The sequence below is a fragment of the Nematolebias whitei genome, chromosome 12 (genome assembly GCF_014905685.2).
Source record: "Nematolebias whitei isolate Nwh7 chromosome 12, NemWhi1, whole genome shotgun sequence".
In the NCBI taxonomy this organism is placed as follows: Eukaryota; Metazoa; Chordata; class Actinopteri; order Cyprinodontiformes; family Rivulidae; genus Nematolebias; species Nematolebias whitei.
Window position 1 is genome coordinate 41,297,711 of NC_056509.1, and position 11,415 is coordinate 41,309,125.

Consider the following 11,415-nt stretch of genomic DNA (forward strand, 5'->3'; position numbering starts at 1 on the left):
TGATGGTCCTCCTTGATCATGTGAGCAGCTGGTTTTGGCTGTCCGCAGCAAACTGGTTGATCCACTATGAGAAGGTGCTATTTGTAAGACTGAGCTGAATACAGCTCCTCAGACTGAAGAAGTCTTTCGGATGAAAGACAAAACGTTTCTATAATTTTTTGGGTTTTGTTTTGTTTTTTGAATGTCCAGAGGACCAGACTTAACTTCTTTGGATTTTTCTCCCTGGATTATTGAGCATGCATCAGGATACATTGCATATCAATAAACTAACTGTTCTGAAAGTAGATGAAAGTAAATCCAGACAGACTATAGTCCCCATCAGTGCAGACAACATTATTTGTTACGTACTGAAGCTTAAAAGTGATCAACTTCAGTTTCTTTTAAGTAAAAATCTCAGTCTGAAAACTTGCTGTAAAAGTGTCACAATAAATTAAAGGCTCTTTATAAATACATTTAGAAGACCACGAGGAGGGAAGTGTGTCAGGAAACAGAGGGAGAAGAGGAAAGTCAAGAATGTAGGACTGAGGGTGGCAACTCTAAATGTGGGGACAAGGGCAGGCAAAGGGAGAGAGCAGGCTGACATGATGCAGAGAAGGAAGGTAGATGTTGAAGTGTCCAAGAGACCAAGTGGAAGGGCAGCAAGGCTCGAAGCACTTAAAACTGTTTTACCATGGTGTGGATAGAAAGAGAAATGGAGTAGGGGTGGTCCTGGAGTAAGAGTTGGCAAATAATGTAGTAGAGGTGCAAAGAGTGTCAGATAGAGTGATGTGCCTGAAAGTAGAAGTAGAACGTCTGATGCTAAATGTTGTCAGTGGTTATGCTCCACAGGTTGGATGCGACATGGAGGAGAAATATACATTTTGGAAGGATCTGGATGAAGTGATAGAGAGTATTCCCAGGGAGGAGTGGTTGGTGATCGGAGCAGACCTGAACGAACATGTTGGTGAAGGAAACAGAAGGGATGAGGAAGTGATGAGTAGGTTTGGCGTGAAGAGGGAAAAGCCGAAAGAAGAAGAGTACATTTTCACAACAATTTTTTCCAACGGCATACATTTCCTATAAATAAATAAAAAATGATAGTTCAAGTCACCATACATATGTAGTTTGTTAAACTGGTTGAAGTCCGTTTCGATCAATCGCTCAATCGAGCTTTAATTCTATTGCACCTGTCATACAAGTCAATTGCAATTTAAAGTGCTTTATAAAATGACTTCAAGACTTGTCTTATGTTTTAAAGCAGTAAAGTGTATTATGTCATTTGAATTATTATGAGCAGACATTAAAACAATTCATTTATGACTGTATACAAAAGATCAGTCATGCCTTCAGTCTAGTAATTTTAAGTTATACACGATCCAAATACATTTTTCTGGCTTTTTAACCATGGATAGATGTGAAGCAAAGATAATTTCACCTTTTTCCCCAAATAACCCTTCATACAAAGCACAAAATTAGGAATCAAGAAGCAATACAGTGCTACAATCTATTTTGTGCCAATGATACCTCTGAACTCAGACATAAATAGGGCTCCAAAAGAACATATACATAGAGGCCTGTCTTTTTTTATTTTGAGGATTAGGATGAACTTCTAACGAAAGTTGGGGGAAAAACATTGCAGCACTTAGAAATTGAAGGAAACAGGAAGAGGATTACACTATAGTATGTGTAAAAATGAGAGACTGGGAATTGAAACAAATGGCTGTAGCATTGTATGCCTCTCTGCAGTCACTGAGGGCCAATTACCCTGGCAGATACTCTGTAACCTTTAACAGTGTCTAAATAAGGTAGATTCCTGAGGTAAATAAGTAGTGTCGCTCAGTGGACATACGGTAATTGCTGCTGAGTCCGTCTTACTGGAAACCGTCAACCAAGAAACTTGTTAGGTTTTTAAAAATGAAAGACGCTGGAAGAATCAACACAAAACTGCAACACAATGACAGTGTTGTGTCATCTGATATTACAAATACGGTAAGACATGTTCGACTGTCTAAACGTGTGACTGCTATGCAGAGAAGCAATTTAAAAATATAGAACAAAAATTTTGATGCAGATTTCTCAATGTTCAGCTAAATTGCGATGCAATAACCAAAAAAAGGCTCGACATTTTAATTTACAAGTTGATTAAATGTTGTATTATTTTGTGTTATAAACTAATTTAGTGGATTGCAGGAGCTAGAACAGTTGATAGTTAATGTTACAAAGCTTTTTATTTCACTACTAACAAAAACACAAGTGAATATTTAACGAATATTGATGGTATAGTTGACCACCGGTGGCAATTTTAGCCTCTTTTTGAGCTCAGCACCCCTGAAAAATAAAATAAAAAAATTAGGTGGTTCTGGATTTGGGTTCTGTTTATTGCATTTATGATTCAATGCAACAAAATAAACCAATTTAAAAGGTAACAGACCATTGTAATATTTGGTATATTTACATAATGACTTTAATTGCTGGATGGCCAAACCCTGAGCTGCTGGTTTTCAGTAACTGTGGCCCCATGAGAAGTTTAGTTGAACAGCCCTGCTTTAGAGGGTGGAATAAGTTTATTCCATTTTCAAAACCTAAACTGAGTCTGAAAAAATGTAAAAGATGGATACAGACCGGTGGGTGACCTCGTGAATACAACAGTGATAAACAGGAAGTAGCACGTGTTCATCTGTACAAAGGTAACAGCATGTAAATTCTCCATTTTCTGTCATAATTGCATTGTATGTTTAATGGTTAAATTAAAAGTCAATGCTTAAAGCTAGTTGTGCTTTTGTTTTGTATGTAGATATATGTTGCAACTTCTGGTTGCATAAGTTTAGACTTTGTTTACTATGATCAGTTAGCACTAAACTGATTTTGTACAAAGCGTTTATTAGGTTGTGTAATGTAAAGTAGAGCGCTACATCTGTAGCATCTTAGCTAGCACAACTGTATTGTACGCCGTTAGCTGTTTTCATTCAACATTTATTTAGACAGGTTAGTCCCATTGAGCCTCGGGGACTCATTTACTAGTGAGACCTGATTTTAACAAAGAGTGATGACAACAATGGATAACAATGACAACAATAGACAGTCATAAAATAGGCATAGACACACACGTTTAAGTATATCTCTTTTTTTTTTTTTTTTTTACAAATCAAAACAAAATAGCAACCAAAAGGACAATCAAGAGGAATAGTTGCAAAAAGCAGCTAGATTATAAGGCGATTTAGGAAACTAAAAACAGGAACATGTCTGCATTGGTTTTAGGCAGGAGCTTAAAGTTTTAAAGCCACTTAGAGAAGTCAAGGTCAAGAGCTTCAGATTTTTTTTGCAAGATATTCCAGGAAACAGGAGCAGCATAGGACAAGGCCCTTAGTGCTCTTTCATGTTGTACCAAGCTCTCCAAAATAATTATTGAATCAAGTGTTTACTTATGTAGGTAAACATAGATGTTTAAACCCGTTAAAATGCAACAGAATGCAGAAAATGGTATCTTATTCAAAATTTTCTGGGGGAAGATCTCCAGACCCCCACCCACCACACACACACACACACATGCACACACACATACCACCACCAGTGTGTCCCCCAACATTATGAATGCTTTTGACGCCAATTGCCACCCAGTTGTCCAAGCCAAGAGTCATTGTCAGCGCTGTGAGCTGAGCACCCCTAAAGGTCAGATTCTAGAATCGCCCCTGTTGATCACCAATCTCTAAATCAAAGGTAATTATCATTAATATTGTTATTCAAAAACAAGTCAACAACATAAGCAGTTATGACTTCTCTAAACATCTCTGTCTAAGGCTAGTTGTTGTCACGCAGCCCCAGGTGTGCCTGTGCCCACCACTGTGTGACTATAAATCTGCTTCAGTGCACAGTGAGTCATGCACACCTGAAAATTACTGAGCAGAAGAGCAGACTGACTAAATGACAGAGGATGGTGCAGATTGCAGAACACTGAAAAGAGCCAGTTCCACAAAGGCTTCTGTAAAGGGAGGGCACATAAATCTGAGCACATTCTCCAAATGCTGATATCGGTGTGCGCATGTGTGTGTGAATAAGAGGAACCTGTATATAAAAACTGAAACTTTTGCATTACCACTTTCTTCTCAGCATCCTTATCAAATTTCAAGACGATGGCTGTCTTGGGTCAAAATTTGCGCCCAATAATCAGTCTGTATTGTGGTTAAAATGGATAGTTCTCTCTAGCCTGAGCATTACAAAGTGCACTACCTTGCAATTAGAAGACAAACACAGTACATAATAATAAACAACTAGAGGTCTGTGAGTAAAGCGAACAACAAAATTTGAAACAAAAATTAGGCTGATGGTGCTCTTATTTGTTATTTAATTTTAGACAATTATACACCTGATTCCCCAGCAGTGCTTTATTATTATGCCAACCGGTGAGTCGAGTCAAGTCACGTCATGTTTGCTGAGAAAACCTGCTATGCCATGTCTCAACGGTTTTCACATTCTAACAAATAAAAGCATTTCTGATCTAACCAAATGGCACAAAAATAACTATAAGTCTTGGGAAATTAAATATATATATATATATATATGTTTAAACAGTAAAGCACAAGAAAAATTAAAGGAAAGAAGACAATACATGAAATTTGGAATGCCCTATTGGACGTCTGCAGTCAAAATGCTGCAGGGCATGGAAGACAATGAAGACAAGACTTTCAACAGATGGTATACAACCAGTTGAAGTCATACAATGATCCCTAGGAAAAGAAAACAAGACAGACGATCAAGAATGACTCAGACATTTAGTGTGCACTGCCATATCTGTTTCTCTGTCTCGCACAACAATAACACAAGGGACTCAGATAATGACAAATGTTGCATCTCATTACTTTTTCTCACCCCAGTCATCTTTTCCAGGCTCTTGACACATTTGTGGTTCTCAGTTTTCAGTTGGGTAAAATTGTGAATCATTGTAGAAAAGAAAACAACAAACTTTTCAGTGATTTTCAAATTTAAAGTCATAGTAAAATGAAGGATTATTCCCTTTTATGGTTTTGATTTAGGACATAATAAATAAAATAATCTGGTGGAGCAGAAAGTTGCTAAATGCAATTTTAAGAGAATGTTTGACATCCATTCCTGTAAATCGTTATTTACTGTGTAAAATAAAAGCTAAAATGAAGAAACAAAGCTAGGTGTTAATCAACCATTATACAATTTTATTGATCATATCAGCGAGTGTGACCATGTATAATTAAGTTTTGGCCCTTAGACTGAAAATACTTAGCTTGTTCGAAAGCGTTGCTAAGAGAAAAAAACATTCTCTCAAAAAGGAACTACAGTAGTCCCTCGTTCATCGACGGGGATCCGTCCCCTGAAGCCCCGCGATAAGTGAAAAACCGCAAAGTAGGAATAGTAGTGCAAGTATATCCTTTGGGTAGATGTTTGGGCGAAAAGCATAGAACCACATTTGGCTGATAGTGGCTGATAAGGATATACAAAAGACAAATACTTCATTATTACTACTGGAAGTGTTTTTACTAACCAATGTTAAATAGTGTGTGCTATGCATATGTATATGGGCTTAATTACAAAAATAAAGGTGAAGTGTATCATGCTTTGTTCTTTATCCCCAAAAAATTGTTATTTTCTCCAAAATATTCAGAGCTGGTAAGGGACAAAAAACAAATTATGCCCCTTTTATTTATTTTTTTATTTATTTTGACTTTGAATTAATATTCAGAATAAGTATAAAAGTGTTAAGTTGTGATAATGTGTTTCCTAAAATGAAATTTCTCAACATTAACAGCTAATTGGTCTACACTGTGCAAGTATTGAATGAAATACAGGTGCATTAAGATTATTGTGTACTAAAATGTAATTGCAGTTGCCTGTTGTTGTTAAATAGTATAAAAATCATTTAACAAGCGGTGTTTCTGAGAGTAGATTAGGAAATGGCAGGCCAAGACACAGAGGGAAGAGAAGTAGGGAAAAAATGATCCATCAACTTGCTTTGAAAGTTACCTGGCAGCTGGCAGTTCAAAGTGTTGGGAGTTTCAGCTCAAACTATTTTTTAAAGTGAAATTGTAATTATGTGGAAAAATAAATTTAGTTTGTTGTGGTTTTTTTTTTCCCCTCTCCATGGCTTCCAGCAGAGCTTGACAGCGAGGCAGGGTCTACTTTCTGGCTCACTGAAAAGCGAGGGAGAATTTTTGAGCTGTGAATTCCACTGTGGTCTTTTTTATCCATTGAGTGCAAAATTGTCAAAATCATTTTCTGTGCTACTTCCCAATCTAGCACAATGGCCATGAAGGTAGGTTGAGGACATGAACAAAAACATCTGAGTGTCGAGAAACGTGGAACTGTAATCAGTTGACAATTACCGTATTTTCTGGACAATACGTTGCTCCAAAGTATAGGTCACATCAGTCAAAAAATGCCTCATGAAGAGGAAAAAACTATATATAAGTCACTTCAGAGTATAAGTCACATTTATTTAAAAATGTATTTCACAAAGTGCAAGAACAGACATTTAATCTGGAATAACAATAACACAGAACATACCTGGGATCCTGAACAGGCTTAATTAACGTAACAAGCCAACAAGTCCAACAAGCAAGTTAACGGTAAATTCACCAATCTCATTCCACATCACTGAATCCACTGAATTCTTCATTCTCTGTGTCGCTTCTGAACAACTCCACCAACTCTGGAGGAAAATTAAGCGCAGTCTCCTTTTCTGCGGGGTTGTCGTCAGACTCCGCATCAGTTCCAGTTATTCTGGCCGGAACAACATATAGTTGTCAAAAGCCTAGAGGGCCCTTTTGCGGCTGCAAATGGAAAGGTTTACTCTTTGGTTCATGTCAGTATGAATGAACATTTAACGCGTCAGTCAAAAATTTAGTCATGAATAGTGGAAAAAAAAAACTTAAATAAGTCGTTTTGGACTATACGTCGCAGGACTGGCCAAACTAGGGAAAAAAGTGTGACTTATAGTCTGGAAAATATGGTATTGATATTTGATTTAGAATCATTTTCCATTTCATTTCAATTGTTATTGTGATATAAAATAGTTGCAAATGTTGCACCTGACTTTTCTGCATGTGTAACTAGAGGAGGAGTCACTTAAATATAATGTATTGAGGACAATATTCTTCAAAGTCTTTCTGATCATTGAATATCATTGTATGAAAGGATCTGGTCATTTATCAAGCTTTTACATTGTTTATTTATTCATTTAATCATCCATTCATTCACCCATCCATCAATTCATCTACCAATGAATCTACCCATTCATTCATAAGGTTCAGCTCCATGGTAAGAAGTACATTAAGTCTCTGTATCTTTGGTCCAACAGTAGGCTAAAAGATACCACCTATATTTCTGTAGGCATCCTTCTATATAAAGTGCAAACCTGGGTGTCCTGGTTGAACTACACGTCCTCAAGTGAACTGATGCAAAATGTCAGTCTAACTGGGTTTGTTCTGGTTCTATAGCTACAGTATCAAAAACACTCTAATCAGTGGATTAAAGTTTGTGTGTGTGATTTCAGCATTACATCATTGGTCCATCTCTTTGCAGTAGCAATCACAGATTAAGCAAGTATAAATTCTGCCTGCAAGTCAGCAGAAGTCAAATTAGATGGTGAAGGAAGGTGCAGTGGGGTACAAGTGAAAGGCTTTGGGTTTTTTTATGCTGTTTTTAATAATGTGGTATCAATCTGTTTCTATCTTTGGGGCAATTTACCGGTAGATAGTCCATTCTAAACAATAGGGACATGCAATAGTCGATGTATGTTTCCTCTAGTGTTTACTCTGCATTATTAACATTCTTAAGAAATAAATCAATACAAACAAAAAAAACAAGAATATGAATATTCCACCACTGTATTGTAAAGTTAGATTAAAATAAATATTGTGATGCTGTAAAATTGGTTTGAAACGCCTAAATAAAGGAAATTCAGCACATGCCTTGGCAGCTCAAGGCAGATGTTTTTACCGTTAACCCCTCAAAACAATGAGAGGAGAAATCAGGTCAGACAGGTATTATTCAAATATAGTGGTTTGCAAGGGAGGACAACAATTATTTAAAATATGCTGTCTTTTGCACCAAGTCCATGCATGTTAGAACAACAGTACAGTGCCTCTAAAAAGTTTTCACCCCCTTGGATGTTTTATGCTTTTGTTGCTGTCAAAAATCAATCATGGCAAAAAAAAAAAGGCTGCCTTTAAATTTACAAAAAGAAAAAATCATCTTCAGTAGTAAAGCGAAATCAAATTTCTAGAGTAATAGTAATTTAAATAAAAAAAAATTATGTAAAATAAGAGATCGAATAAATATTCACCATTTTAAAGTGACTATCCTAATTCAGCTCTGAGAAAGATTATTAAAAAGTACAAATCAAAGCATTTCCAAGGCCCTAAACATCCTCAGGAGTTCTGTTAAATCCATCATCAAAAAAAAGCAAAAGTAATATTAGACATGAAACTCTAACAAGAACAAGCTGTCCTCACAAACTGAGTAACAATGCATAAAGGGGATTAGGAGCTTGACTACAATTGGTCTAAATGGTTAAGACTTTAGTTGAGATTTATTTTTGAGTTTTATTCAACACAGGCTTTCTCTTTGCCACTTTTCTAGAAAGCTTAGACGATCAATAAAAAATGGATCACCTAAAAAGAAGTTATGTGAAACTCCATAAAGCTTAGAATGGTAAAGAACCAGGAGCTGTCGCATGCACAGTCTCTGTTACTGTATCTCACCAGCTGAAGATTGTAACTCCTCCAGAGTGGTCACAGGTGTTCTTGTGTAGTCCCTATGGAACGGGTTATTTTCCAGACAACCGTGCGATAGGTGAAAGTCTGCCAAGTAGGGATGTTATTTTTATTTTAGTATTTATATATATATATTACGCTTTATAAACCCTTCCCACATTCTTGCAATGTTTTTAACAATGTTCTACTCTCACTAAATGCTCTAAAAGAGCACAGCAAGAGAGAGCACACAGACTGATGCTACAGTTACTAAGCCAATCGGACTGGCCATTGGGAGCGCCAGGACATTTCCCGGTGGCCTGGCCCACTCAGTGATCGCCGAGGGGGAATAAAAGTTTGATTCTGGCCATGCTTGATTATTTCAAATAAACAATCCATGCCACTCATGCGGCTCACTCAGGTATGAGACAGATCCCCCTGCCCCCTCCTTTCTTTTTCTGAGGCTGTCTGTTGTGTGCTTGCCTGTGACAGCCAGCCTCAAAAAGAAGGGGGGGGGGGGGGTCTGTCTTTCTTTTTTAAAACTGATTCATTCTTATTTTTCTACCTATGCATTTCTCCGATATTCTACATTTGGTCATCTGACCTGTTCATCTCTGCTTCCTGAGCAGTAGCGATGGGAAAATACAGATCCCATCCCCGCCCCCTCCTTTCTTTTTCCGAGGCTGTCTGTGTTACACGCCCGCCTGTGACAGACAGCTTCAGAAAGAGAAAAGAGGGGGTGGGGTGGGATCTGCCTTTCCCCATCGCCAATCGTACGTCGTGTACAAGTTGTAAATAAGTTGAAAACCTGCGAAAGAGTGAATTCGCAAAAGTCTAAGTAGAAAATATCGAGGGACTACTGTATTCACATTCTTGCAGTGAGGAGACAGTTCTAATCACTGTTGCACCATGATGTTGTATGTTAAGACACTAAATAAAATTCTAAATCTGACATTTATTTGGTATGGACTGTAACAATCTAGCTGAACAAATAAAATAACGATTTAAAAAAAGTTTTTGTTGTAATTGACAAAGATTTAAGAGTTAAAAGAAAATGTCATCAGTGAAGTCTTTACTTCTGATTGTTGGGCGAATAAATTGCTCAGCAATGCTGTTTTTAATCAATCTGTCCAAAAAGGTCAGTCTGACGACTAAAAAAATAAAACTGATCAGGTGAAACTTTGCTTTACATGAGCACTTTGATCCTGTTGTCCATTTCATTACACTGATAACTGAGTAAGCATCATCAAATAGGAAGACATATTCTAGGCAAATGGCACAGTCTGCAGCACTCAGACAGCAGCAATGAAGCCACCTGATCTTCTGCAAACGCTGCCTCCGCACCACCACTAACAACCCTCTAATCTGTGCCAATCAGATGACACTAAACAACCATTTGTTATTGAATTGGGCAGAAGTACACACCCCCTCGTCATTTCAACAACCATTGCAGACCTAAGCAAATGGCTAGCAATGTAGTGAAAGCGAGCACAGCAGTGATGGTGACAGAAATAGCGGAGAGGCGAATAACAGAGAAAAAGAACTGTGGTGTAATTAACATTGTGGCTGGGGGCTGATATAGTGGAAAAAAAGGGAAAGAGACAAAAGGTTGTTGAGAAGGGATGTAAAGGATAGACGAGGAAAAGGGATACTAGTTTGTTACTAGTTTGTTTTAAAAGGGAAACTAATTTGAGCAAAACAGAAAAGAGTAAACCTTTACATGTTTAACCAAACTGAACTGTCAGTGAGAAAAGATAAACAAAGTGATCACTGATAAGAAAATGTATTGGTCAGTATGAGATATGACAGAAAGACTAAGTGTGTATTAAAGAAGAAAATAAATGTAAACATCTAGAATGTGAATTTCCACAAAAAAAAAAAAAAAATCACTGACGTATCAAAATTAAGAATAGACATGAAAAACCACAAACAGATGATAATTTAATGTTTCTCAGTAGCAACTGCAGTTCTTTTTTTTTCATGGCTGTAATGGAAAGCTTCCTTTCAGTGACACCAAGGTACATTTTGACTCGCATGAATTAAGTCCACATGAGTAAATCGCTGTGCCTTTTTATTCCCAGCCTCAGAGCAAAGGTGCCTTCTTTAAATATACAGAAAAAGCCACGGATTACAGCCATCATAGGAGAGCTGTAGATTTTCAAAATGGCGCAGCAGTGCGTGGGCAACTGTGAGCTGGAAGAGCACTGCAGTAAGACAGGAGTGGGTAGGGTGGAGGGGAAAAAATCATCTCTTTCTTCCTTTCTTCTGTACTTAAAGCTCTTTAAATGAAAATGCACAACGGGAGGGAAATTAAATACATTAAAACTGACAAATTGCAGTAAATGTGTACATTCCTCAATGTTTAAATTATTTTTCAAATTTACATTTTTTTAAGATGCTGGCTTTATTTTGAAGCCCAAAATGACAATATTTGACCACAGAAGCAAGTCTAGAAAACATTGAAGGGAAGCAACTTTTAATGACCTAATATTTTACAGGCAAATTGTTTTCAAAATAAAAATAAAACACCTTTGCTGATAAAACAAAAAATAATTTATTTAATGAATAATTTTGACAAAGTTTTTAATATGTTCCTCTAGCCCTGTAAAAATTCAAACATATTCTTGGAAATTGTGCATGATTAAATTTTTGCACAAAAGATAAATTACCATGGCCTTAGAATGTCTTGTAAAAAGACTCTCCAATTTTTATTTTC